General features: G+C 40.1%; 1 protein-coding gene across 6 annotated transcripts in view; it reads left to right on the top strand.

Moving 5' to 3' along the window:
• ATP2B1 (ATPase plasma membrane Ca2+ transporting 1) overlaps positions 1-23,739 on the top strand; it is a 138,377-nt gene that overhangs the window by 6,506 nt on the left and 108,132 nt on the right. The gene's annotated exons all lie outside the window — the stretch shown is intronic.

Genomic DNA, 23,739 nt, shown 5'->3' with positions numbered 1-23,739 from the left:
TTTAATTAAGATTTTTCTAGGAGAGTATCACCTATTTTAAACAATATGCAGTATTTTTAGTTACCTCTTTATTAATAATAATATTTTGTATTTCTATGTAAGATAACTCCCAACAATATGGTTTCTCAAAATGTTGGATACCTGTTTTGTGTTAATATTACTGTCACCTGGGCCTCTGGGGGAAGGAATAAGGATAGTTTTGAATGGACCAGTGCTTGCTTACACTGTGAAATCTGAGATTATACTGCTTAACTGTAAACTGGTATAACTACTATAAAGACATGAAAAATTTAGGAGTAAAAGTTATTATTTTCTGAAAAGTAGATCTTAAAAAGGATTTGATTGTTTTAAAGATGCTGTTTAAACAACTTGATTATTAACAATGTGGATTTATTGTTCATTGTATTAATTCAGTGAGTTTTCTCTCAGAAGGATTTCAAACAATCTTTTGTTCTCAAAATTCTCAAATCTGCTGCTTTAGTCTACCTTTCATATTTGTGTCAGAATTTATTTTTTGATTGTAGCTTTCCTGCTGTCATTTTTTTCACTAAAACTTTCAGTGGTTCCTCATTTTTCTCTTTATCAACATGCAACTTGACTCTGGAGGCTTTTTATAAAACAGTTCAGTGTTTTCTAAAGTGTTTATTAGAACACTGGTTCTAAAAAATATTAATAGGGGTTTCATGGGGAGAGGGAGCAAAACCAAAATCCAAGATAGGCTGGTTTATGCAGTTCTCTTATTTGGGACTTCATCCATCCTTTGATACGCTAATATGGACTGAATCTATCTAAATGGATTTTGTGTTTTGCTCCCCTATTTCACAGAATCTCTTTTAGTTGAGCATCTCACCTGATGTTTTTATATATTACCTAACCAGGATCATCACTTCCTACACCTCCATGGGGTACTACTCACAGAGAACACAGTATGAATGGTGTTTCCTGGGAATTGAGAGCAGCGTTGCAGTACTGTGGTACTGCTGACTGCTCACTTACACGACAGTCACATAGTCTGGCAGTGTCCTACATACAATCCTGCTCATTCCCTTTGCTGTGACTTTATGTGTGTTCTTCCTGTCACCTGGTAGGACCCTCCCTCTTTTTGTCTATCTAAATGTACCCATCCTTCAAAACTCAGTCAGCATTAGTTTACCTTTCTGTCATTACTGATTAATTTTTTTTTTACTGGATTTTTCTACATTTGTATCTGGATCATACACTTCCCCATCACTATATATCCTTTTGTTTTGGTCAGTATGTTGAATCGGTATTTTTTTGCCATATTGTTTTAGGACTTAGGCATCTGTTAAGGTAAAGCAGATGAGGTTAAGGAATTTTTCTTGGAGATTTTCTAAAGCCTTTTTACCTTTGAAATTTTAACTTTGCTCAGATGGATTCATAGGACAACCTGTTTTACTTCTGGAGAACAGCTACATTTCATAGAATATTGTTAGGGTAATAGAATTTAGCTTCTGTATAGGAAGTTTTACCATTTCTGAATTTCAGTGCAGTAAGTAATTTGTCTGCTTTAGAATTTATTCTGATTATATTCATTATAATAGCTAAAATTTATATCTTAAAATGTCCACTTTCACTATTCACAAGGCGTATGACCTCTTTTCCTTTCATCTGGATTGATGTTCTAAAGATGCATTTGTTGGATATGTAATCTGTTAGCATGTTGCAGTACGTAAAATGCCATAATTTGAATCATATATTGTGGTTTAAAATTTAAAATATGATATTCTTGTAATTGCTTTTCATTGGTAGGAATACCATGGAGCTCAGTTTTTAAATCTCTGTTTGCTGCAGCTTGTAATTTTTCTGAAAGAGTTCTTTTCCATGAACTGAGGATTAACTGTTAGTTAGCTTATGACCTGGTACAGAATTACTGTAGGCAGCAGTAAGAAGTGTAGGTATGTGGTCTCTGCTAAAGTTTAAAACAGTGATACGGGTTTGTTTTTTTTTTTCTAACTGCCTTTCTTATGTCCAGAAAGGAAAACCTGTACTAGACTTCATCATCTCTTTCTCTTTTTTTTTTTAGACTTTATCATTTCTTATTGAATACACATGGAATTTCAAAGATTTAATGATTTGTGTAGATTTAATATGTAATTTTGAACATATAAATAATTAATGTTTATGTATACTGGTATTTAGTATGTAAGCTAAAAAAAAAAAAATGCTTGAAAAGATTGCTCCCCAGAGATGGTTTTTCCAGTGATTAGCACAGCTGAAACTGTACAGGTGTACTCCTGTTGAATCTTCTCCCGATCCTTTTAAATTTTATAGACTTAATTGTTGGTTGGGTATTGTAGACGAGATTCTAAGACTTTCTCTTTCTTTAACATTGGAGTAATAATCATAATAAAATTGTTGATCATAAGGGGAATGTACAGTGTTTTGGGTAGTGAAAAAATAAAAAGAAATCTGTAAAGGCAGAAATCAGTGGAACCAGCTAAAGTGAAATGGGTAGGGACAGATCTTTTCCTATTGAATTTTGACATTTTCTTATTGGGACACATGAGGATGACATTAGCATATACTCTATTCTGCCTTGCTGTTACCTAGAGTTATGCAAGATTTTCAGTTCCTTTGCTTTAATTCTGTCCTTTTCTTCTTTGCTTATGCTCATGGCCCAAATCAAATGAGTGATGCTTTATGCTGACTCACAAACTTCAGATACTTACTTTGGACACTCCTGACAACTAATACTGTGGTAGAGAACTGCTGAGTTAAAGGGCACCAGTGCTAACAGGAAGAGGGCTGAAAACAAGGAAACGTCAGTCTGTGAAGTGGGAAGGTGATGACGCATCAGGAAAAGGAGATCCTCTAGCATCAAAACCCTCTGATGTCAGGTATCAGAAAAACAAACATCAGTCAGTCATTCAATGCAAGTACAATGGATCTTTGGTAAAGTTTAAATTCACCTGCCTTTGACCTTAAACTCCTTTTTCTTATATATGTAATTGAACACTGGAACTTACCTGATTCTCTTTTGCCTCTGGGCCTCTTGCCACAGCATTTCTTTAGCTAGGAGTGACAACCTTTCTCAGAGCCTATGTATTTTTATGGTATTCTTATGTGCAACTGGACCTAAAACTTCTGATTTTGGTTTTTACTCCGTTTTTTGTTTTTGTTTTTTTTTCATCTTAAATTCTCTTAAGATTTAAATTTGAGTTTAATCCTCACCTTCAAAAGGCCAAATGACCTTGGGTAAATCACTTGGTTTTTTGTTTCTGCCCCCCAAAGTACAAAATATAAAGTCAAGGAGTTTTGTTAATATTCTTTCTTGGAAGGTTGACTTAAAATAATTGTATGGACATAGTAGGTCTCCTTCTCCCCACCCCCACCCCAAATTTTCAACCATTCAATTCTTTTAGGTTTGCCTTCTAATACTGTCTTTTAACTATCTTGTTATTGCTTGATGTTTCATCTTGTGGTATGCTGTGAAGGTAATTTAGTTTTTCAATAAATGTATTTAAGATTTCCAGTTAAAGACATGGCATATAACTGGCATTTAACTCTGCTCCCTGCCAAAAGTATCCTCAAGTGACAGGAAGTGGAGTTTACATATTATTTTAAGATTCTCAGCCTTCTTCCCTTCCTGAACTTTCAGAATGTTGGCCAGATTTTGTCTTCTCTGAGGACTCTGACCAGATTGAGGGAAAGGAGCTAAAGAGTCTGACACTGGCTCTGTGCTTGTTTGAGGGGGTTGTGTAAGGAAAATGTCTTATGCACCCCTATGTTCGTTGCAGCACTATTTACAGTAGCGAAGGTTTTTAAACAGCCCAAGTTCCCATCAGTAGATCAGTGGATAAAAAAGCTGTGGTACATTTATACAATGGAATATTACTCAGCCATAAAAAAGAAAATCTTACCTTCGGGACTGCATGGATGGGCCTAGGGTATTGTGCTAAGTGAAATAAGCCAGTCAGAGAAAGACAAATATCATATGGTTTCACTTATATGTGGAATCTAATGAAAAAATAAACAAACAAAATAGAAACAGGACTCATAGATACAGAGAACAGACTGACAGCTGTCAGATGGAAGCAGGGCGGCGGGGAGTTGGGTGAAATAGGTGAAAGGATTGAGCAAAATATCAAACAGAAACCTTGTAGACACAGACAACAGTATGGTGATTAGCAGAGGGAAAAAGGCGGGGGGGGGGGGGCGGGGGAGGATAGAAGAACATAAACGGGATAAATGATGACAGAAGGGGAGCCTAGATTTGGATGGTGAACACATAATACAATATACTGATGATGATGATGTACTGTAGAATTGTACATGTGAAACCTATATAATTTTATTAACCAATGTAACCCCAATAAATCAATTTTTGTAAAAAAGAAAGAAAATGTCTGTCAGTCACCCTACAGTGAACTCCATAGTCAGAAAGCCCTGCATGTGAATCCAGAACTCCTAAGATTTATGTATTTATAGCCTTATTAAGGTATAACTGAGATATAGTAAACTGCACATATTTAAAGAGAAAAACCTGAGTTTTGATGTATGTATACTGCGGTGAAACTACCACCACAGTCAAATTAATGAGCATAACCATTCCCTAAAATTTTCTTGTGCCTTTTTGTAATCTTCCCCTCTTCCCCCTCTCACCTTGCTCTTTGCTCAGGGTTCCACTAATCTGCTTACTGTGATTATAGATTAATTTGAATTTTCTAGAATTTTATGTACTTGGAATTGTATAGTATGTGTTCTTTTTTGGTCTGACTTTGATTCAACATAATTATTTGAAATTTTTCCGTGTTACATATATTAATTGGTCAATCTTTGTTATTGCTGATAGGATTTCATTGTATAGGTATACCACAATTTGTTTATTCATTTATCAGGACATTTTGGGTTCCAGTAACTTATAGTGTCTGTTCAGGTACTCTGTCCCTTTTTAACTAGATTGTGTTTGTCTTATTATTGAGTTGTATTTTCTTTATGTACTCTACATAACCGTACTTTGGGGAACATTTGTGTTTTTACTGAGGGTGGGAGGAAGAATGGTATTGAAAACTGTGTACAAGGTGTCCCAAAAACATTACACACACATACACTTTAACAGCTGATAGCTCAATTGATGTTTCTTTCTTTTTTTTCAGCCAGATTAAGCTTTGAACAAAGGAAATTCATCCTAAAATGCTACTGGAAGTTTGAAAATGCAGATGAAGTACAAACACTGCCTTTATAATTATTCAAAGTTTGTATACATTTTTGCGGACACAGGGTGCCCCCAAACAATGTATACACACTTTAACAGCTGATAACTCATTTAATTTTCACTTCTTTTCAGGTTTAACTGATTTGAAATAATGGGTGAAGCCAGACTAAGCTTTGAACAAAGAAAATTTATCCACTAGACTTTATTATGGGGATATATAAAAGATAAAGTCTACAGCACAAAACCAGCAACAGTTGATGAATTGAGGGCACACAAATACCGAACAAAATGATGTTTGTGATTTCATTGCTTTGCATCGTCAGCAGTGCCTGGACCAGAACGGTCAGTCATCAGTTTGAAAATCAGTATCAACAAAAAAATTATTAATTTCTCTAGAATTTTTTAAATTTTGAAAATGAACTGTATGTTAATAAACACTGACTTTATAATCATTCAAAGTGTGTATACATTTGGGGGGATACCCTATATATACATAAAACAACAAACTGAAAAAGCAAGCAGGAATGTTGTATTATATTTATAGAGATGGAATTAGGTACTAAAAGGAAAGGTGCTACCTATTGCCTCTGAGGCGAAAATTAAGTAGGGGGACTGAAAGAACTGCTGATATTTAAAAAAAAAAAAACTGCATGTGTAAGTTTGTCAAAACTAAGAATGAATACATACATGTGTGGATAACCCAGATATGTCACCTGTCATTCAGTTCTTGTGTCTCTGTGCAGCCTTGTGCGATTTAGATGCAGAAATCAGTAATTACTTTGAATAAAAGAACCCATATTCACAAAAGTATAAGTGAGTAGTGCAGACTTGACTGAAAACTTCTTTAGCAAAGACAATCAACAAGCAACTTAAGAGCCTTGATTTCTTCCTTAAGTTGTCCTCTACTTTGCAAGTTCAAATTCATCATTCCTTTATTTATATGGAACAGTTGGTTGCCATCTGTGGTTTTTTTTAGTTTCCCCTGGGATGTTCCTTACTACTACCACCACTCTACACATCCGAAGCAGCTAATAAAAACACATGAAGACATTATTTTCCAACTAATTACATATAGCCCTCCCTCACTACTAAGAGTCTGGTATATTATTTCTTCTGAATAAGTACATATTCTTTTTAGTGTTAAGAGCTTAATCCCATGAAATGTTGACTTAAGAGAGACTCTCTAATAAATCTGTTGAGTACATTTTTGTAGGTGTGTCTTTACAATTGGCCATATTTTAAAATTTCATCCCCATCATTAATTTCCTGTCTTCCCTTTGAGGAACTTGATATTTGACTGAATTTCTTCCTCTTGCTTTCTCTGAAGGAAACAGAATCTCAGAGGGAGACAGCAATCATCTCTTAAAAGATGTTAGAATTCAGAAGGGGAAAAAACATTCTTTTGCCACAGTACCATGGAAAATAGACTAGCTCTAAATACACTAGATACTTAGATAAAGTGGATTTAAAATTACTGAAAATTTAAAATTAATACCTGTGCAGCTACTTTCTATCTGCTAGGTATTGTTTTAAGCAACGTACAAATACTAATCGGTTTAAATGAGTGGGTTCTGTGGAATTTGGGGGAGAGATATTCTCCACTGAAAAATATGAAAAGGGTCATTAATAATTTTAAAGGGAACTCCTAAAGCACAGTGACTTACGTAATCTTTTTACCAATTAAAAATGTAACAATACGGATTTTTAATGTTTGGCAAATATAGAACATAAAAATGAAACAAGATCACTCATAATCCTACCTCTGGAAAATTGGTCATCTTTAACATTTTGATCTCTTAAAAAATTTGTACACCCAGTACCATGCTTGAGATAATGTGGGTGTAAATGTGTGCTTTAGGAAAGCTTTATATTAAAAAAGCTTTATATAATTTTCTTATGTCATTAAATGATTTTCATCAACATCATTTTAATGAATGCAATATTTTATCCCATCGCTATTCCCTTATTGTTGGATGTTCGGGTTTTGTGTTTTCCTCGTGTTAAATAACCCTCCAGTGAACATCTTTATTTGTAGCTGTTTATCTTCATCATGATTGTTTCCTTTTAAATTACTGGGTTAAAGAATTGAGTAGTTTGTTATCTTTTTGTTAAAACCTTCTTCCAGCCTCCTTTCTGTGAGGCTGGTTAGGTATTTGGGATTCTTTGTCTTTTCTTGCTGTATGTATAGTTCATGCCACTCATTTCTAGGTCTCTGCTAGTTACTTTCTCATATTATCATAGCACTTTTAAAAATTCATATTTCATTATTGTTTATGTGTTTGACACCTCCATGGGATGTTCAGTTTGAGAGCAGGGACTGTTAATCTTTGAGTCAGTTGCCCCTGGCACAATGCCTTATACCTGTGAGGTTCTTAATGACTCTTGAATGAGCATTTTCTGTCCAGTCTTGAATTTTAATCTACTTACATTGGACTCCAGCAGAACCCTTCTTTTGTCTCTCCTAAGAAACTGTAATATGTTTTAGGTATTTTTATCTTTTTTTTTTTTTAAACTTTAGTTGAATGATACTATTGAAGATGAGAAATAATTTTGTTATAACCAGGCTATAGAAATTTAAATCTTTCTGATACAGTTCTACCATCCTTGCTTTTTAAGGATAGGGTAGACTTTACTAAGTGGAATAGAATACTAAGAAGGCCATTAGAAATGGAAGTTACTTTTATTTTAAAATGAACAGATAAACAGCTTTCTAAAGTACTTCTTTATAGATTAATATATCTATCTTCTTTTCTATAGAGGAGACAACTCTACAAAAATTCAACATACAAACTTTTAAATGCAAATGTATCTTAAGAGGTAATTCAAAAGAGTGAAGTTCCTGTATTGTATATGAAATAAAACTTTGAAGTTTTAGGAAAGTGTCCTACAGACCCTTCCTATGACATTGTATTTGACTTTTATTAATCTTCAGAATTTGAGTGGAAAACCTAAGATTTTGGATAAATATATTCCTTCAAAAAATGTTTCTGTGATCACTGTGCTAGACAGGAACAATTGTGACCTGCCAAGAAGAGAGGCTGTTATGCAGAGCTTCAAGTCGGCCTCAGTCAGTGTGTCTAGAGTTCCTTCTCAGTTTCTTTTTTTGTGCAGTGATTCATCAGGTGCTGTATGCTTCCAAGGAACCAATGTAAGTGTGTGCACATATCCCCTTCCTGGTCTTTGATATCGCCTATAATGAAAAGGGATATATTGTTTCCAGCTATTCTTAAACATAGAAGAAGGGCGTTTTGGAGTCAGCTGCCAAACCTTAAAATCTCAGTAGTTTAACTACCATGATCTCCTAATAGTGCTGTCTTTCCTATCACAATTATTTTGAAGGACTTTTTTTTTTAAGTTGCTCTGAGCTCTGCTTGTATATTCACCTACAGCCAAGGTAGAGAGCCAGGCTTGAGTTCTGAGTTCCGTCATATCTTGGACGTGCCCCTACCATCTTCTAGATGTGTGCCTGTAGATTCAGTTTGAATGTTTCTCCAGGCAGAGGGGCTGCATTAGTGAGGGAAAGAAAACTCCTTTGAGAAGATTCTTTGGCCAGGTTCCTCCAATATGCAGTACTAGGTAGCCCCATAAGGTAGGTGCCACAGGAAGTTGAAGAAATGTTGAGTGGTTTGGGGGGGGGGGGTGCTTCTAGAAAGATTATCGTTTAACTTAAAGCTGCAAATGTACTGAGTTTGGAGTCATCCAAAGTCACAAGGTTGTAGTTGAAGATGACAGTTGTAGAAGTGGGATGTATAGGGAGGGAGAGTAGTAGCACAGATTATATAGTTGATTGAATGAGACTATTTTTTGTTTAGTTAGTAGATACACATCAATACATATGTATTTTATTTTCTTGTTACTCCTCACCCGAGGATATTTTTCCATTGACTTTTAGAGAGAGTGGAAGGTAGGGAGAGAAACAGCGAGCGAGAAACATCCATGTGAGAAAGACGCATCCATTGGTTGCCTCCTGCACGTGCCCTGACCAGGGCTGGTGATCAAGCCTGCAACCAAGGTCCATGACAGGAATCAAATCCATGACCCTTCAGTCTGCAGGCTGAGGCTTTACCCATTGAGCCAGACTGGCTAAGGCTGTATATGCATTTTAAATATCCAAAGGTGTGTTTTTCCTCTCAAGTATTGCCTCTTAATTAGAAAAGTTGTAGGTGTAAAAGGATAAAATGCCCCAAAATATCTTACCATGACATTCCTCTACTGTTGATATCAGGAATAATGGTCTTATTGTGGAATGCAACTTAGTGGACTAATTGCCGTCTGGAATACCTCTGAAATGAGAAGGGATGAAAGAGAGAGGGGAGTAGCAGAATGAGGAGAGTTGTGGGATAATTCCTCCCTTAGCCCAAAGGCTATTACTTACCTAGTTTCCTGAGCCATGTAAATTGTAAAACAAGTAAAGAACCTGGAAATTGGCAGGAAAAAGCCCTTTTAGAAGCATGCATCAAAACTCTCAGTGCCTCGTTCTACTTTATTATGTTTAGTAGTATCCTATCTAATAAAAGAGTAATATGCAAATTAACCTTCACTTCACGATAAAGATGGTGGTGCCCACAGCCAATAAGGAGGGAATATGCAAAGTATGCAACAAAGATGGCGATGCCAGCTGGAGTCACGGAGCCAGCCGGAGCGGGCGGGAGGCTTGGCTTGCCTTGCCTTCCTGGGTTGCCCCAGTGACCCAGGAAGCCAAGCAAGCCGGCTGGAGGAGATCCAGGAAGCCAAGCCGGGCTCCGTGGCCGCTGCTCAGACAAAGCAATAGTGGCAGGGCCAAGGCAGAGGTGGTCAGGGGCGATCAGGCCGGCAAGGGGGTCAGTTGGGGGTGAGCAGGTCAGCAGAGGGGTGTCAGTTGGGGCCAAGCAGGCCAGCAAGGGGGGGCAGTTGGGGGCAAGCAGGCCGGCATGTGGGGCAGTTGGGGGTGAGCAGGCCAGCAGTGGGAGGCAGTTGGACGTGATCAAGCCAGTGGGAGGGGCAGCTTGGGGCAAGCATGCTGGCAGGGGGGGCACATGGGGGTGAGCAGGCTGGTGGGGGGGCAGTGGGGCTTAGTAGGCTGGGGGAGCAGTAGGGAGCAAGTAGGCCGGTGGGGGGGCAGTTGGGGGCGAGCAGGCCGGCAGTGGGGGGCAGTTGGGCATGATCAGGCCAGTGGAAGGGGCAGTTTGGGGCAAGCATGCTGGCAGGGGGGCAGTCGGGGGTGAGCAGGCCGGTAGGGGGGGCAGTTGGGGCCAAGCAGGCCGGTGGAGGGGGGCAGTTGGGGCCAAGCAGGCAGGCGGAGGGGGGCAGTTGGGGCCAAGCAGGCAGGCGGAGGGGGGCAGTAGGGGGCGAGCAGGCTGGCAGAAGGGGGCAGTAGGTGGCAAGCAGGCCGGCAAGGGGGGGCAGTAAGGAGTGAGCAGGCCAGCAAGAGAGAGGGGGCAGTAAGGGGTAAGCAGGCTGGCAGGAGGGGAAATTAGGGGTGAGCAGGCCAGCAGTGGGGGGCAGTTGGATGTGATCAGGCCAGCGGGAGGGGCAGTTGGGTGCAGTTGGGGGCAATCAGGCCGGCGGGGGGGCAGTTGGGGGTGAGCAGGCTGGCAGGCAGAGTGGTTAGGGGCAATCAGGCAGGCAGGCAGGTGAGCAGTTAGGAGCCAGTGGTCCTGGATTGCGAGAGGGATGTCCGACTGCCGGTTTAGGCCTGATCCCTATGGGATTGGTTCTAGACTTGCAATTGGACATCCCCCAAGGGATCCAAGGTTGGAGAGGGTGCAGGGTGGGCTGAGAGACACACCCCCCATGCACGAATTTCATGCACTGATCCACTAGTTTTAAATACATTTCCTTTTTTTTTTTTTTTTTAATATATATTTTATTGATTTTTTACAGAGAGGAAGGGAGAAGGATAGAGAGTTAGAAGCATCGATGGGAGAGAAACATCCGTCAGCTGCCTCCTGCACATCCCCTACTGGGGATGTGCCTGCAACCAAGGTACATGCCCTTGACCAGAATTGAACCTGGGATTCTTCAGTCTGCAGGCCTACGCTCTATCCACTGAGCCAAACCGGTTAGACTTAAATACATTTCTATAGCATTTTGATAACTGGTTTCCCAGCACTCCAAAGATGAGACCAAATTTGGAGAAACTGGAATGGTTGTCCAGAGGCAAGCATAAGTATTACAAGGAAGAATTGAAAATTGACATCTTGACAGTGAAAAGGAGGTTTTTGAAATCTAAAATAGGAATTTACAGTACAAAACAATGTAGAATTTGGCTTGAAAACAGTAGCTCTGTGCTGCTCTTCCGAGGTAGAATATTCTCATCTGAACTAGTTATGAAAACTGCTTCATGAAGCTCTCCAGAAAGTTAGCTGCATCTCTCAGGCACTTAACTTAGTTCATGCGTGTCCAATTAGACACCAAGTCCCCTCTGATTCTCTGCTGTCATAGTGATCACCTTGAATCCTACCTGGAGTTCTCACTATGGTATAGATATGCCCAGCATGCTCATTATTCTGTGAATACACACACATACACATATACATGCACACACATACACACACACACATACACAGTGGCCAGATTATTATGACCACCCCATCAGTACTTTGTTGGGCCACCTTTTGCCTTCAATACTGTGGTGATTCTTCTTGGCATTGACTCCACGAAATGAAAGGTGATGCGAGGAATCTGACACCATGCCTGATGAATAGCACTGTCCAGTTCTGTGAGATTTGATGGTTGTGGAACCAGCTGCCTGATGGCTCTTTAAACTTTGTCCCACAAATGCTCAATTGGATTGAGATCTGGTGATTGTAGGGGCCACCTAAGCAAGGTAAAGTCTCCCTCATGTTATTGAAACCACTCCTGCACAATATGAGCACCGTGGCATGGTGCATTGTCTTGTTGGAAGAAGCCATCTCCATTGGGATATGCCATCAACATGATAGGATGAACCTGATCAGCAACGATACTTAGGTATGTTGTGCTATTCAGATGTTTATACTGGTCTGGCCCCCTAGCAACTTCAGAGGAAAATTATAGCTAATTTGCCTACAAATGTCAGGTGGTCATAATAATCTGGCTTCTGAGTGTGTGTGTATGTATATATTATATATATGTGTGTGTGTAAAATATATGTGTGTGTGTGTGTGTGTGTGTGTATATATATATATATATATATATATATATATATATATATATATATATATATACACCTCTGTCTCTCATGTATGCAGGGTTCCCATACATATGTATGCATTACATTTGGTTGTTTTTTCTTGCTAATCTGTCTCATGTCTATTTAATTATTAGAGCAGCCAGAAGAACCTTGAGGGTAGAGGAAAGTCTATATCTCCCCGACAAAGTATACAAGGGTCTACCAAATTAAACTCTAAGTACTCAGTACTCTATGTTATAGATATGCCCAGCCTGCTCATTATTCTGTGAGATATATTATATATATATATCTCAATCAATCACACACATACTAGAGGCCAGGTGCACAAAATTTGTGCATGGGGGTGTGGGAGGTCCCTCAGTCCAGCCTGCACCCTCTCACAATCCGGGACACCTTGGGGCTGTCCTACTGCCAGTTTAGGCCTGATCCTGCAGGAATCCAGGACTGCTGGCTCCTAACCCCTGGCCTGTCTGCCTGCCTCATCACCCCTAACCACTCTCCTACCTACCTCATCACCCCTAAACACTCTGCCTGATTGCCCCAACCCCTCTCTCTGCCTTCCTGATTGCCCCTAACCGTCCCTGCCTGCCTGCCTGATTGCCCCTATCCGCTTGCCTGATTGCCCCTAACCACTCACTTGCCTCCCTAATCACCCCTAACTACTCTGCCTGCCTGCTTCATTGCCCCTAACCATTCGCCTGCCTGCCTCATTGCCCCTAACCACCTCTGCCTCGGCCCCCATTGCCGTGGCTTCGTCTGAAATGATGTCCAGAAGGTTGTTGGGCTTCTGGTCTTATTAGCATATTACCCTTTTATTATTATAGATACACACACACACACACACACACACACACACACACGCCCAGTGCACAAATTCGTGCACCAGTGGGGTCCCTTGGCCTGGCCTGCGGGATCGGGCCGAAATCAGCTCTCTGACATCCCCCAAGGGTTCTGGATTGCAAGAGGGTGCAGGCCAGGCCGAGGGACCCCACCGGTGCATGATCGGTGCCAGGGAGGGACACAGGAGGTTGGCCAGCCAGAGAGAGACTGCGGGAGGGCTCCAGGGCATATCTGGCCCGTCTCGCTCAGTCCCGATCAGCCGGACTCCAGCATTAAGCTAAACTACTGGTCGGAGTGTCTACCCCCTAAGGTTAGTGCACGTCATAGCGAGCAGTTGAGTGGCCTTAGCATATTATTAGCATATTATGCTTTGATTGGTTGAACAGCCGACCAGTAGACTGGACACTTAGCATATTAGGTTTTTATTATATAGGACTAGAGGCCTGGTGCACAAAAATTTGTGCACTCGGAGGGTGGGGAGGTCCCTCAGCCTGGCCCGAGCCCTCTCACAGTCTGGGACTCCAAGGGAGATAACGCCCTGCTGGCTTAGGCCTGCTCCCGGGTGGCAGAGGGCAGGCCCAATCCCTAGGTGCAGCCCCTGGTCGGGCTCAGAGCAGGGCCGATTGGGGAGTTGGGGCACCACCCCCTGTCATGCACAGAGCAGGGCAGATTGGGAGGTTGCAATGCCACCCTCAGTCACGCACAGGGTAGGGCCCATTGAGGTGTTGGGGCACTGCCCCCTGTCACACTCAAGGCAGGGTCGATGGGGAGGTTGCGGCGCCACCCCTTGTCACGCACAGAGCAGGGCCAATCCGGGGGTTGGGGCGCTGCCCCCTGTCACTCACAGGACAGGGCCGATGGGGAGGTTATGGCTCTACCCTGTCACAGAGCAGGGCCTGGGGGGTGGGGGGGTTGGGGCGCCGCACCCTGTCACACACAGAGCAGGGCCATCAGGGGGTTGGGGCGCCACACCCTGTCACACACAGAGCCGCAGGGCGATCAGGGGGTTGGGGAGCTCCCCCCTATCAGGCATAGAGCAGGGCTGATCAGGAGGTTGGCGCGCCTTCCCCTGTCACGAATAGAGCAGGGCGGATAGGGAGGTTGTGGCCCTGCCCCCTGTCACACACAGAGCCGCAGGGCGATCAGGGGGTTTGGGCACTGCCCCCTGTCACGCTGATCCCGGTGCTGGGAGGCCTCGCAGCTCCGCTGATCCTGGTGCTGGGTGGCATATTACCCTTTTACTATATAGGATAGAGGCCTGGTGCATGGGTGGGGCTGGCTGGTTTGCCCCGAAGGGTGTCCTGGATCAGGGTGGGGGTCCCCACTGGGGTGCCTGTCCAGTCTGGGTGAGGGGCTGAGGGCTGAAGCTCCCAACTGCTCCTTTTTTTCTTATTCTGGGCCAGCTTTAGCTCTGGCTCCAGCTCTGAGGCCTCTGCTCCTGAAAGCAGGTATCTGGTTTGTTTCGGTTCTATAATCGAAACAATGTATAACTCCAGCTCTGAGATCCCGGCTCGCTGAAAGCAGGTTTCTGGGGTTTTGTTTAGCTTCTATATTTTTTACAATGTTTCAAACTGCAGGCTCAGAGGCCGGCAAGGCAGGCGGGGAACGTTGGTTTCCTCCGTCACTGAAGCAAGCAAGCCTCATGTTAGTTTCAAGCTGCCTGGCTGCCGGCTGCCATCTTGGCTGGCAGTTAATTTGAATATCGCCCTGATTAGCCAATGGGAAGGGTAGCGGTCGTATGCTAATTACCATGTTTCTCTTTTATTAGATAGGATATTTTAATTCTCACCCAAGGATATTATTTCATTGCTTTTTAGCGAGAATGGAATAGAAAGGGAAAGATGGAAATATCAATGTGAGAGAAATACATTCATTGTTTGCCTTTTTCATGAGCCCCAACCAGGGCCCGGGCCAGGGAGGAACCTGCAACTGAGGTACGTGCCGTTGGCCAGAATTGAACCTGGGACTCTTTGGTCCACAAGCCGACGCTATCCACTGAACCAAACCGGCCAGGGCTGTGATATATTTTGTACATCATACTCTCCTTGCCTAAGTTCCCCACATTACAAAATACTGCTCTTTAAGACACATTAAAAATCAGTTCTTTAATGAGGCATTCCCCAACTTCTCTAGGCAGGGTCATTTCTGTATATGTTGCCATCATTTTATGTTAAGTCAGCATTTCTTTGATTCTGAAATATCTGTTAGAAAATAAGTTATTCATTTAATAATAATTGTGGGGCATAAAATGAAAAATTAGATATACATAAATAGTTGTACTAACTGACAGAAGCATCTAATAGGCACTTTCTTTAACATAGAAACATCTCAAGTCCAAAGCTTTCTGAGTTTTAAGTCGTCTAAATCATTTTGGCCAGGGATTAGGAATGACAGCATGGTAACATACTGCTTTATAACCTTTGTTCTATGATCTTAACCTCCTTAACACAATTGACCTTTGAAGCTTAGTTAAGTATGTAGATTTTCTTTACATTTCCTGTAGCTTAAACTCAGTTTTTAAAATTGTCTTTTTAATATTTGTTTTGTCCTTACCATAATAGTAACTCTAAGTGCTAATGCATAAATAGGAAACACTACCCTTTTTTAGTTTGAAAATCCTGTGATTTTCCCAGAGGTGGCAAATTCTGTTCCCTTTAATTGCTTTGCCTGGCATGTGACAGGCAATTTGTGTATAAACTAGCTTTTGGTTTCAGTGTTACTTCTTAATTATAGACTTCTGAAAGATTCTGTAAGAAAAAATTAGGGATTCGAATTTCTATCAACTCAACATGGAACAAAGGATGGAATTTTCCATTTTATGGGCTAAAAATGTGGAGAAGTGGAAAGAATGATTCCTGCAATATATTTGAGCCAGCCAGGGAGATATGGTATGTCTAAAATACCATTTGTCATCTTATACTTAATCTGTTTGCAACATGGTAAAACTCATGTTTATTAATTTTTTTAAAAGCGTAATTCTGTTGAATTCATCTCACAAAATTAAACTTTCCTAGAGAGAAAGTTCTTCAAGGGCGAGGTCTAGGTTGGTGGTAGTTCTATCCCCAGGACCCTGGCATATTGTGGGTCTTAAAATGAGTAGTAATCCTGAGTGATTTACTTACTGGTTTAATTGTTTGACTTTTTAAAATTGTCCAAGCTAATTTTGTGGTATGTTGTTGGAAGATTTTTTTGTAAAATATTTAAAATAAAATTCTCATCTTTATACGGATAAGCCTCGTCTTAATGCACAAATCTCATTACCCGATTCTGCTGAATAATAAGAATAGGGCTTTCAACATGAAGAGTTTGACTAGTACACTAGTGACAGCCACAGACTTCAAATCATTGTTTTAGTTAAAATGGATTTGGCTTAGTGGCTTTAATATTTGAGGTCATGAGGATAAGAACCTGATTTTTTTTTTTTTTGATAGTTAGAAGAGGACTGATTGTGTCAGAAGCATGTTGCATGTGACAGTTGTTATTTATTCTGCACCTCTCGAAATAAGATGAAGGCTTCTTTCTCTGTACATAGAGATAAGTCAGTTCTGCCCCAGTGCTGGGTGGTGGAGGAGGGAGGTGGGTCCAGCTCTCTAACTCCCTAGTCAACTGCTCTTTCTGCTGTAGTACACAATTGAGTCTCTGATGTGTTACCAGCAGGTTAAAGTAATGCCAAGAGCTAGAATTTTTTTTTCTTTCTCTTTTCTTGCATTTAAAATGTTCTTGAAGTGCTTGCCTATTCATCTAAGGTTTGAGGAAAAATGTGTAAGAGGCTAGGGGTTTGGTTTATTCTTATTGACTCTAAGTATTGACTGCAAAAAGCCAAATTTAAATCTAGTTCTGCTTCAGTTGTGGGAGGATTGTGCCACTCATTTAAAGTTCCAAACACTGAAAACTTGATATTATCCTGATCTTAAAGTGAGAATTTATGCTATTAGAGAAGAAATAGTAACTCTCAATGAAATGTGATATTTGTGATGATGGCGAGAAGGGGGGAGAGTTAAGGTCTGTAGTAGAACAATATAACCCTCAAGATCCAAGAAAGCACTCGTGTCAAAGCTAATAAGTGGTAAATAATAAATGGTAAAACTCATGTTTATTAATTTTTTAAAAAGCGTAATTCTGTTGAATTCATCTCACAAAATTGAACAACTCATTTGGGCCTAGGATGATGACATTCTGAATTGACTGAGAAGATGTGTTACAAAATAATGCCTTTCATGACACTTGCCTGGGATAAAAAGCTTATGTAATACCACTTTTTTTTTTTTTAACCAATGTCCCTATGACATATAGTGTGTAAGCCATCTACTTATTAGTGAAGCCATCCACTTATTAGTGAAACTTACAGAATTACTCTTGATGATACATGTTCAAAATAGTGAAGATTTGCTATCACTGAGGATATTTTCTTTTAAAAGTACCAAGCACTAAAGGAAATAGGAGTGCTTAAGATGTTTCCAGAAATGACAGACTTACTAGAATTACCTAACATAATTTGCAAAAATAAACACTTTTAGGCTTTATATGTTCTGATTTATATTCTGGAGTATCAGTTATTACTTTACTAGAGGCCCAGTGCATGAAATTCGTGCACTCAGGGGGTTGGGGGGGGGGGAGGGGCGTCCCTCAGCCTGGCCTGCGCCCTCTCACAGTCCGGGGAACCCTCCGGGGATATCTGTCTGATGACTTAGGCCTGCTCCAAATTGGGAATTTGATGTTTTTAAGTTCCATCTTACAAGGATAAAGGTTATTAGTTCTGTTAATCTGGGTCCAGGGAGGGGCATGGGGCAGATGATAGGGGCTATTTTACATTTCATTTCTTGTGTTTTGTAAATGTGTAGATTGGGAGACCAGAGTGAGGTGAAGCTTAGCTATTAGAAAATCCAATTTCCTTCTGAATCAAAGAAAAAATAAATTATACTTAGTGTTTAAACTACTCTTAAAAACTGTATTTCTTTGAAAACTGGTAGTACATAATAGGAAATCAAGACCAGAGTTGCCAGATTTAGCAAATAAAAAATATAGGATACTCAGTTAAATTGAATTTCAGATAAACAGTGAATAAAAGTATATCCCAAATAGTGGATGGGACATACTTATACTTTAAAAAAAAACAAAAACAAAACAACAAAAAAACAAACAACAAAAAAAACTTAATTGTCTGAAATTTAGATCTAACTGAATGGTCTGTATTTATTTGGCAGCCCTGTGAAGACCTGAGGAGAGGGCCAGTAATGGAGTCAGTCTTTTGTCTTAAAGGGAAAACAGGAAGTGAAACCATACATAGGTTTTAAAAAGGGTGTTAATATTGAAAATAAAATTTGAAGAGCATTATCAGTTTATTGCCAATCATAATAGATAGGGAGGTTAGGGAGGTTTTGAGGTTCAGGATGGAAACAACTGAAGTCAATACAGTGAACCAAGGTTCTGAATCATGAAAGAGAACTTGATACTGAATCTAAATAGTGGCTCAACTTAAGGCTTCTTTGTGTATTTTCTGGTAGAGGAGACCATATACAGAAGATATGAGTAGCCCTAAATTCATGGATGGGAACACTGACGGTTTTGCACTTGGACTGAGATAAGTAAAGGGGGGCAACATTTTGAGGTAGGCAAAGAATTTTAGAGCTAGGAGATCTTAGAGATAAAATTGGTCCATCTCTCTTATAGATGAGAAAATTGAGACCTACGGACACTGCATCTTGCCCTAGATCATCCAGTGAGAATGAAAACACAGTCCTGACTCTCAACTTAGTACTCATTCCACTGTTCAGTGTTTAACTTTCCTAAACTTTGACAGAAATAATATTCATTCAACAAAAATATTTGAGTGCTAGCTTAATGTTATACCAACTATAAATCCGGGGATAAGATTGGTTAAAGCAAGTAGTTTCTGTCCTGTATACATAGAAATTTATTGTTTTTCCATTTATTTATTGTAAATGGTGCTAAATGAACAAGGCTTTTAGAGTAAAATGGTTTCATTAACATGTATAGTCCAGAACTAGAACTGACTCCTGATCTCTGTAGCTCACTCTCCTGTTTTGCAGTTGTAATAGTTGTGCAAAAATTCATATGGGTCTCCAGCTATTATATAACCTAAAACATTTGTGCAACTGATAGGCTTTAATTATTCCTTTATAATTCACTCAGTTATCCTCTGTAATGGAGAGTAACACTGATGAGACCTCTGTGTTTATATAAAATAAAGTGCTATAAGTTCATCCCCTTGGTGCAGTGAACAGACAAAAATCAGACCTTGGCTGAAGGCCTCATCTTCTTGGGTTAGATGCTTGCCAAGAACCTTGATCTGGAAGGATGTCTAATTTATAAGAAGTGGTTGCCTTTGGGTGCTTATATAGGAGGTCTCAACTGATCAGCACCGACCTGCATTCTGGTCCTGGTTTTCCTCCCCTCATTTGAAGGAGAATGTTCTTATGCCTTGGGTGTTTTGTTTTGTTTTGTTTTTAAACAAACAAACAAATCTGACTTAGCTTTCTGCATATTTCAGAATTGATGGAGAGCATGCTCATATGTATTGTATGAGTTTTGCCTCCTTATTTTGACATCTTTCAGTGATCTTGAAATAGATATATGAAGCATATTTGGTTTGATGTAAATGTTGAAAAAGCAAATATTGCCACTAGTAAAATCTAGCAACTAAAATTGCTGGGTGAATAACATTTATTTCAGACCCTGTTGATCTTATACCCAATATATTAGTATTTTTCTGTTTTAGCAAATAGAGGGTATGGATAAAACTTACGTTTCATTTTAGTCAGGTTTCCCCAGTATTATAATTCTTACCCATCAATTCTTTATTAGATGACATATAGTAAGAAGAATGAGCTGCCTTTATATTTCTCCCATCATGTTTGGAATGTGTTTTTAAAACTGATCTCATTTATAAACTTGACTGCCTCTTTAACTTGGAGTCAGAAATTTCTAATTAAATAATAATTCAGGTTATGTTCTAGTTAATTAGTTTTATATTATTTTAAAAAGGATTTTGTGTGGTAGTTTCGTTATAAGAAAATTATATTGTCAGTATCCTATATAATAAAAGGCTAATATGCAAATTGACCAAACGGCAGAACAACCAGTCTCTATGTGTGCACTGACCCCCAGGGAGTAGACGCTCAACTCAGGAGCTGCCCCCTGGTGGTCAGTGTGCTCCCACAGGGGAACGCAGCTCAGCCAGAAGCCAGGCTCATGGCTGGCGAGCACAGCAGCAGTGGTGGGAACCTTTCCCACCTCTGTGGCAGCGCTGAGGACCCCTTGGGGGATGTCCCACTGCCAGCTTAGGCCCGCTCCTGAGTACTAGAGGTGGGCAGGTAGCAGGCCTAAGCTGGCAATCAGACATCCCCCAAGGGGTCCTGGACTGTGAGAGGGTGCAGGCCAGGCTGAGAGACCCCTAACCCCCCTCCCAGTGCACAAATGTCTTGCACCGGGCCTCTAGTTATTTAAGAAAAGGACTAGGTGATTAGCTTGGAGTTGTAAGTTGAAAGAGGCTAATAATTTGTATTTATAGAAGATACAAATAACACCATAAAGGTGCTATGGTAAATTAATTATGGATATATGGTAGAGACAGGATCCTATTTTTATTTGGATTAGTACCTAGTTGTTGTCTCTTATTATATATGTGGCCACTGCAGTGGTACATACTGTCAATTTAGCTAATCTAAATTTGTTACGTGAATCTGCGCATACACACACATACATCACACACTTGAAATAAGAAACTGTTCCCAGTCATGTAGTTTCATGTTGAGATTGAACACAAATAGGCCATGCATTGCTATGAACATAGTGAAGCATGTGGAAATGGCCTGTGTCTGCAGAGTGCTCTTGGGCTGGTTAGGTTGTTTAGGAATATGGTTGGCACGCATATGTGCGTGTGTGTGTGTGTGTGTGTGTGTGTGTGTGTGTGTGTGTGACCTCACTCAAGGATTTTTCCATTGATTTTTAGAGAGTGGAAGGGAGGGGAGAGACAGAGAAACATTGATTTATTGGTTGCCTCCCACATGGACCTGTAGTGGGGCTGGGGATTGAGCCTACAACCCAGGTATATCCCCTTGACTGGAATCAAACCCATGACCCTTCAGTCCTCAGGCTGATGCTCTATCTACTGAGCCAAACCAGCTAGGGCAGCTAATATTAATATGTTAATATTTTTTAATGAAGTGTGTACTCAGTGCAGCACTATTCTTGCTAAAATGGCCTTCTACATTTTTTTAGAAGGTTTAATGATGTGCTCCATTACATTGGATAAAAGAAAAAAGTTCTTAGCTATGAACTAAACTCAAAAGCATATTAGTTATCTGGCATTTTTGTATTAGGGGAGAATAATGGGTAAGAGTTTAAGAAAGTGGTGTATTCTTTGCTTAAAGAGTAGATCAAAGTCACATGTAAGGATGTATTTGTAGATATCATAAGCAGTACCATTTTTTCTTCAAAATAGATTTCTCACAGGTTAATCAGGATAGACTTCTGGTTTATCTTCTCAGGGGAGTGGGGTACAAAATAACCCTTCCTTTGTCATTGAAAATGGGTGAAAGATTAACGAAGAACAAGTTTTGCAGATGCTTAAGGAAAGTTCAGAGAATTTTCTTTTCACAGTGGCCAGTGTTTGCAGTTCATACCTAGAGAGAGAAAAAAAACATTAAAAGTAAATATTGCTTGAGGTAAAGGAGAATGCATTAGTCTTCTAGGGTCACCATAACAAAATACCTCAGGCCCGATGGCTTAAACAACAAAAAATTATTTTCTTACCATTATGGATGCTGAAACTCTAAGGTCAGGATGTTGGGAGGTTTTATTTTCTCCTGAGGCCTTTCATCTTGGCTTGTAGATGGTTGCCTTGCTATGTCCTTGCATGGCCTTTCCTTTCGGTGCTCATCTCTGATGTCTCTTCCTTTTATAAGGACGCCAGTCGTATTGGATCCCCACCTTTAGGGCCTTATTTAACCCCAGTTATTTCTTTAAAAAGCCCTCTATTCAAAGACAGCCACATTTGGGAGTTAAGGCTTCAATATATGAATTTTGAGGAGCCACAACTCAGTCTATAACTAGGAAAGCAAAGAAATTCACTCTAAAGTATAATTTTAGTCAAATAGAACATGGTTTTCAAACTTGAGCAGGCATCGGAATCACCTGGAAGTCTTGTTGAAACACACTGCCGAATCGTACCCGCAGAGGTTCTAATTTAAGAGGTTTGGAGTGGGCCTAGGAATTTGCATTTCTAACAGGCTTCAAGGTATGTTGATGCTGCTAAGTCTGGGGACCATTCTTTGAAAAAATCTGATGTCATATTCTCTGTTTTGATTGAGGGAAGTTGCTGAATTATGCCCCTGAAATGGGAAATTCTCTCATGGGGGATGGAAGTAATGAGACGGACTAAAGTGGGAAATCGAAGATGTAGTGGGAATGTTGAGGAAATACTGGTTTTACTTGCCACTGCATTTAGTCTCAGTTAAATGAGTTAAAGAGATATTTTGATAGGAGGTTGAAAGCAAGCATTTCTGTTGTCTTTAATGGGAGGAAAAGTTGACTCTAGACTTTGTCATTAAGGAATTTAATTCCCAGAATACTTTTTACATCTTCAAATTTTTTGCTGAATTTCCCCCTCTTGGTGAGGCATGCCCTGATCATTGTATTAAATTGCATCTATGAATTGGAAGCTTTGTCCCAACAAAAGAGGGCAAAGGCAGGGGCTACAGTGAAAAATATGAATTGGGTAGAGTGGCGCCTGAAGCTCAGAATTTATGTGTACCTAGTTTAAATGGACCATTTGGGGAAAGTGTAGGCAGTGAGTAAATTAGGTTGTGCCCCAAAAGTTCATTTTTGTTGATTTAGAACTGGAAACATTTTTTTTCATAGAAACAGAACTATAAACAATTGGTCAACAAAATCCAAAATTGAAGCTAAGTCACTAGTACTACTAGCCTGAGTTCTGGGAGTTCCCATTACATTAATATGGGATAGCAGATAAGAGGGAAAGGGAAGGAGGGAAGCCAAGTTCCCTTTCCTCAATTCATGTCAAATGGACTAACCGAGAAGATTAAATTTTTGTGAGTGAACATAAAGTGAACATCTGTATTAAGTGCTCCAGAATAACCAACATTTCTTTTAAGAAGTGCTCCTCTCTTGGTGTGGCTGATTTCAGCTGGGTCTTGAAACAGTCCTAATTCATTTTATAGTCATGTGTAAATGATCAATATTTCCCTCCTCAGAGATACTTAGAGATATTTTAAGAAGCGTGTAGACATGTGTATGCTATCGGTATATGTGTGTATACACGTTTTAAATGTATAAATATATATTTGAATTCATACTGATAGCTTTCATTTCAGGCCAGCCTTCTCACATTCCCTTTTTTGTCTCTACTTCCACAGAAAACCATGGCTCCCAACATGAACACTTTTAATTCTTTGCTTAGTCTATGCTATACAATATGTTTGAGAACTTCTACATCCATGCCACTATGATAGACAAAGGCACTAAGGGACGTTTAAGGTTTGTTTATACTCCTTCTCCCCCCACCCCCAGACTAAGTCTATGTATATAG

This window comes from Myotis daubentonii, chromosome 2 (assembly GCF_963259705.1).
Source record: "Myotis daubentonii chromosome 2, mMyoDau2.1, whole genome shotgun sequence".
NCBI lineage: Eukaryota > Metazoa > Chordata > Mammalia > Chiroptera > Vespertilionidae > Myotis > Myotis daubentonii.
This window is presented reverse-complemented; position numbering and strand designations above follow the sequence as displayed.